This window comes from Taurulus bubalis (assembly GCF_910589615.1).
Source record: "Taurulus bubalis genome assembly, chromosome: 3".
NCBI lineage: Eukaryota > Metazoa > Chordata > Actinopteri > Perciformes > Cottidae > Taurulus > Taurulus bubalis.
The window spans coordinates 28107678-28114039 of NC_136591.1; positions in this window are offsets into that span (position 1 = coordinate 28107678).

The window sequence follows — 6362 nt, forward strand, 5'->3', positions numbered from 1 at the left end:
AGTGGGAGTGAGAACAGAAGGGAAAGTTGTTGTTTTGTGTCCAGTCAAGTGCAGATGGGTGAGGACAGGAAGCACTGCTGCTTGTTTTCTGTGGACCAGCAGAGTAAAGACTTAAGTAAATAAGCCGATGGATAAGGGAAAATTGGCTTTATGCTTTGGTCTTGAGGGAAAGACACTTGCTGAAAGGGCTGAGTGCATTCACACAAACACTGATTTGCACTGAAATTGCCCAGTTGTTGATATGATTGTTTGTTAGTCTATTAGTTGCTGATTTGTATTATTGATTAGTCAATATCTATATTTACACATAAATAAATCCCATTCTCTTCTCCCGAGTTGTCTAAAACCTATTATATTCATTGACTTGTTGCTCAAAATGTGGCTAATAACACAGTTTCCCTCATAAAGCATCACCTGCTCACAGTGGGACTACCTTGGATAAATAAAAGTCCTCATGAAAGCAAACAGACGTAGAGGAAAAGGCAGACTTGTCCGAGGTGGACCAGTGCTGGCGTCTTTGCCTGTTGTTTTTATGACATGGCATGCCCAGTCCCCCTCCCACCATTCACAACTGGACCGGGACATGGATGGTTAAGCAATTAGGCCAGTTTTGATAAAAGATTCATGGATAGTGCAAAGACTTGCATATTGTGAGTAAAACCAGCTGCTGTGACATCAGGACAGGCTGTGTTAGGTTAGAGAGCACGCACATCACATCAATATTTTAATTGTGTGTGTATGAGTGTGTGTGAGAGATGTCCGTGTAGGTTTTTATTGGTGTCGTAGCTTTGTCTTCAGGATAAACATTGAGGGATACAGCTATAGATACAGTAATGTATCTATATATCTATATATAACAGATCACAAGACACCAAATACAAAAAAAGGCTTGTATGAATTAATGGCCTGATTCCAGTGAGTGCTTTTTCTGGACAACTTGTGTTCAACCCAATTACATGGTTATATTGCTCTAAAATAGATGTAGACTAAATACATGAATGTTGTTAAATGGTCAATCTCATGGTTTGTTTATAAACATATGTGTATTGTCTCACCGGATTATGGCTCCGTCTTTAAGTACAACCCACATTCTACATTTTATACATTCAGTGGCCAGTTTATTATAACAGCATGCCTTCCTGATTAAAACTCTTTTTAGTGTTTTTCTTACTCACTGGCAGGTGTTTCTATTATTTCATTCAATGTGGTTTTAGTGTTGTGTCTGTGGGTAACTGTGTGTGCTACTGAAGGACAGTACACTTTATATTATTTGTGTTTATGTACATACAGTATTACATACAGTAGTGAAGAAGGCAAGATAGTGGAAACCATTTAATGAACGAAGCATGGTATACCGCAGAAGAGTGTGTGCGACATGTTTTATGACAGTTTTCTTCGGATCTCTTTCAGAGGGACTCTTCTCCAGAGCAGCTAGAATGAGTGCAACAGCAGAACCAGTTCAAATAGATCAATAGCAATCAGTCAAAAATTATATAATTTTCTGAACATACATTCAGCCCACATGGACTTATTAGAAAAAGAGCTTGTCTCTTCTTGTCAGCTCTACAAAGAAAACACACCACAACCTTTACAGTCTGTAAATGAATCACATTTTCACACGATTATAAACTTTGTTTCCAACTTAGTTTTGTATCATTGGGTAAGTGTGCTCCTCATTCTGGTATTTCAACATCTATTTACACGTGTCTTAATAAACCAGTTTAGAAAAGCAGAGTCAAACATTTACCAACAACAAAGTGTTAGAAAACCCTTATGTGGGAATTTAGCAGCTTCACATACGGTCCATATAGGATCCTGCACAAGACAACACAAGCTTGTTAACCGACTGGTTCCCTATAGCAGCTTGCAGCGCTGCACAGTGTGTCCTCACTCGGGCTGTGGAAGGCATTAAGACTCCTCTTCTTTAATCAGGTAAGATTCCACAGTGGCATCTTCTGCTCGAACAAACCAACCCCAACAAGAGGCCGTGTTTGTCCATGATCCACATCATTACATTTCAGCTCCAGCAAAATCCTCCGCCCCGACACAGTGGCGCTTACACACCCCCTTCACCTTCACCTCACCCCAAACTAAACCAGGCGTTAATGTTATCCCTAAAGCCACTTAACAGCAAACCCAATCAAACATTAGTCACACTTTTACATCCTGGATTGTTTCTTTATGGCTCATACTGCCAAAGTTCATATATCATTGTTCTGTGATCAGGTAGGATGTATTGGTATTATATTTTCTGTTGATTCAGTGTATTGTCGGAATTGCTGAAGGGTGGAAAGATAATTTGTGCTTTGTGTCCCACACTCACTCACTAGCTATCATGTAACTGTGCATGACCCTCAGATGATGATTCAGGTAAAAGGGGCTCTATGTTTGTGATGTTGCTGCCAGAAATGACTTCATCAAGACTTTGCAAGAGGCTTGGTCTTGTAGAAAAAAGCAGGAGCGAGTTGCAACAAATCCCTGAGGAATTTTGTATGAGATCTTACAGTAATAGCAATTCCTCGGTGAACAACCCTACAAAAACATTTTATGCTGGGGGAAAAAAAATTCTTCCCATGTCTATTTTGGGGGATATTTTCCCATCATGTCTATTTTGGGAAGAATAAACTTGTTGAGGAAGTATTTTGGCCTTTATGATACTAGATTTTGAGGGTGCCAGAAATGTGCTGTATGACGAAGTGTCTGCTGTCTTGTTATATCTTGCCTCCAAACTGTGTCTATGTCCCTAGGTCTATCTGTACATTTAAATTGGCACTTCATATGATTCATGGACAATATAAACATTACTTTTTCCACTTGAGAAATGTTTTTGCCAGGATCTCAGGAGTAATCCATTCCACCCAGGTTAATCCTTCATGTGTCACATAGCAAACATTGAATATCGATACAAAGGTACACGCCTCATGGGAAATATGTCCTCATATATAAAAAGTAACAGGATATATTACAGTAATGTCACATTTAGCACAAAAGCTAATTTACATGGATATGTTTCATCAGTTAGAATGTCAAGTTCGGTCAGCCATACCATATCTCAGTGTGAGCCAGGAGAGAGGTTTGCTTTGCTGCAGTCCTTGAATTTTGCTGTTAAGGAAGTACCGGACAATTTACTGGAAGAAATGTAGCTACATACCGGTAGACCAGGTGAAGAATGCATACAAAAATACACGCCAAGGGCAACCAAGCATCCTCTATGTGTGGGAGCTAGATAGAAAGTGATATGCACATTTTTTCATCGTTTTGCGAAAGTGAAAGTATAGATTGGAAACATATAACTATGACTGTAAGAGAGGAGAAACATTCTGACAATAAATGGTCCTTTCAGTGCATATTTGTCCCATGTTTGTACTTTCTGTTTATTTATTCATTGAATTGATCAGTTGCGGCCTTCATCAGTTCCCATTGGAGTGTAAAATGGGGGGTAATTTTGCATCACTGTTGTTGTATGGTTCACATTACCAGTTATAGATCAAGTCACAACCATGAATCAATGAGCTTGGCCCTGAAGGTGAACATCATTAGGAAGCCTGACGATCAACTGGAAATCAATATCATTGATGGATTAACAGAATGGGCACCAGCAACGAGATCCAGCAACGAGATCCGGTCGGTTTGATCGGCCCGTCTCGCAATGAAAGTGAGAGCTCCTCCGCCCGCTCACCCAAAGTCACTGAGACACTGTATCACAGTGAAAGGTGCACCCGCAGACACTTACTTTACCCATTTTCAAAAAACCTCTTCTTACTTTACCCATTTTCAAAAAACCTCTATGATGGCCTTGCGAGAAATGTTTGGCTCAACTATTTAAAGAGTCACACATAAATTTAGTTTTGCCTTGACAGTTTTACAGACCCATTGTTGCCCTTTGTAAAAAAAAGGAGGCTTTTGTGAGTTTGTAGGGTCGTAAATCAGGGGAAGGAAGCCTTACTTAACTGATGTTGATGTGGGGGTCAGTCACACAGACAGGAGAGCCACAGCCTGTTAAATGAACCCAAATGAGCAAAGACATACTAAAATGATCAACACTATCTCGCTATTTGTCTGTTTGTAGTTAACTACTGAACAGTGTAGCTATCTATCATGTTACATTTTAGCAGCATATATGCGACTAAAGATCAATCTATTTTTTAACTAGCTCGATAGCAACTTATTGTGTTAGCTCTAAATTAAAATTTGTATAGGTTGAATTAAGTTCCCATAAATACAGTATATTTTGGTTTCGATTGACTTAAAGTTGCTATAATCAATATTTTTTTACGTAAATAGAAGTCGCATGACTAGTTATGATTTGAAAAGTGTTGTTTGTAGATGTATCCCCCAACTCTGCAGATCCCTTTAGCTTTGTTTCGGTTTTTCAGCCAGCAATTTACTAATTTGGTTTGCTCTCACCGCTCCCATTGTATGATTTCCAGATACAGCAGGCAGCTGTTTTCAACAAAAAGCTCGAAAAACCCATCGTATGCTACCTGCTCAGCAGCAAACACCACACAAAGTTAGCAGCTAGCTGGTGGACAAAGTTGAGCATTTAGCAGCTAAACAGACAGATATATCCCACCAGGAGTTGGTAGAGACCAAAAACAGAGCAAAAAGAGAGTGAAATCTGACTCATATTTATCAGGCAGCCAGAAATACGACTCCAAATGAATGATAATAGTGTCGTATGTGTAAATAAGCTGCTGTTTGAAAAAAGGTTTGCCATATCAACTTAAAAAAATATGTCAGTGTTGTGCTTTCAGCTTGTTTCCACTGCGCCAGCGTGGCCAAAACATGTTTGATTGATGGTATGGTACTTTGACAAACACATAAAAACAGTAGACTCCAGCCCCCAGTCTTCTCATTTTGTGCGTATCATACAAGTATTCGACTTTTCCTTCTCAAACAAATAAGAAAGCTTTAGTACATCTGCGTATTTCAACACAGACAGACTGTGAATATGTTAACGGATGTTGTGTTGAAAGAACCGGCCAGGTGACCTCACCTGACTGGTTGTGCAGCTGTTGGCTAGCTTTGATAGAAGGAAAGATAACAGATAATGCGTTTTGTGTAATCATAACAATACCAGCGCGATAACCGGCTGAAGATGGAGAGCTCATGTGGGTTCGAGGGGAAGAAAAGTAGCGAGATAGCGTTCTGCTAAGTGACTTGTTTATTGTGATGAACACTGATGGAGGCTGTGATACCCAAGAGATCTCTTGTTCCCCCCACACAGACTCATGGGAACACAATCAAGTACTGTATGTTCCTAAACACCGACCACATGTGTAAGAACAGGTATTTAATGTGTTCACTTACTTAAATTTACACATGTTTACATACACATAACCCACAGAATAGAACAGAAAGAAGCCCTTGGCTCTTGTGAACCCTGCAGAGCCCTCCTGGAGGTCAATGATCTCTTTTTTAGTATTCCTCTCCTCCTTCCTCCACCCGTCTTTATCTCACTGCATTTGTTTTGATCCTTAGGGGTCATTAGCCAGATTAAATGTTTGTCTGCTCACAAAGAGAGATGGTTAATATGTTTCAACGCATCCATTTGTCAGCTCTCTTGTCTCTGGCTGCACTGTGTGTGAAAGGGGAGCTCAGCGTCTCAACTGGCATTTCAAGACTTACGAGCATTTCAACACCTCTGGCAAGAGAGGCCTTCAGTTATTGTGTGTTGATGTGTGTGCATGTGAATGTGTATGTATGTGTGTGTCTAAATACATTCCTCCTCGAGGGTTGGGTTCCCAGCCATCCCGGTCGATATATCACCCCAGACATCATCAATGTGCAGTTTGGAGGAGAGAAAAAATGGAACGTTTCACTTCCTGCAAACATGCTCCGTCCTGTCAGTTCACTCCAGTCAGATTTGCATGAGTTACGAGAATTGGGACCTGGGCTACGAGAGAAGAGAAGAGAAAAGAAGAGAAGTTCACTCGATCCAATAGTAGGAATAATTTGCCTGGGAGGTGAGAAGAAGGAAGCCAAGGCCATAAATTAGTTTGAACGTTTGTGTTGACAGGAAGTGGTGTTGTTGGCATCGGTTTAATGATATCATGCTGAACCATGGCCTAAACAGGAAGTCAGTTGTAAAGACAAATGGCTGTCCTAACAGCATTTAGCTATCAGTGGGCAAAGGATCCATTTGTCTCTCTGATGAGTGATTCTTTCCTCCTGCGCTGGGCCCTCCTGTGGTATTCAGAGCTCTAGGTTCCTCTCATAATCTTAGCTCTCACGATGTGTCACGTCTGTTAACACTACATACGTGCCTTACATTTGTGTATGTGTGTGTGTGTGTGTGTGTGTGTGTGTGTGTGTGTGTGTGTGTGTATGTGTGTGCATGCACAGTGAGTAGATGTATGTGA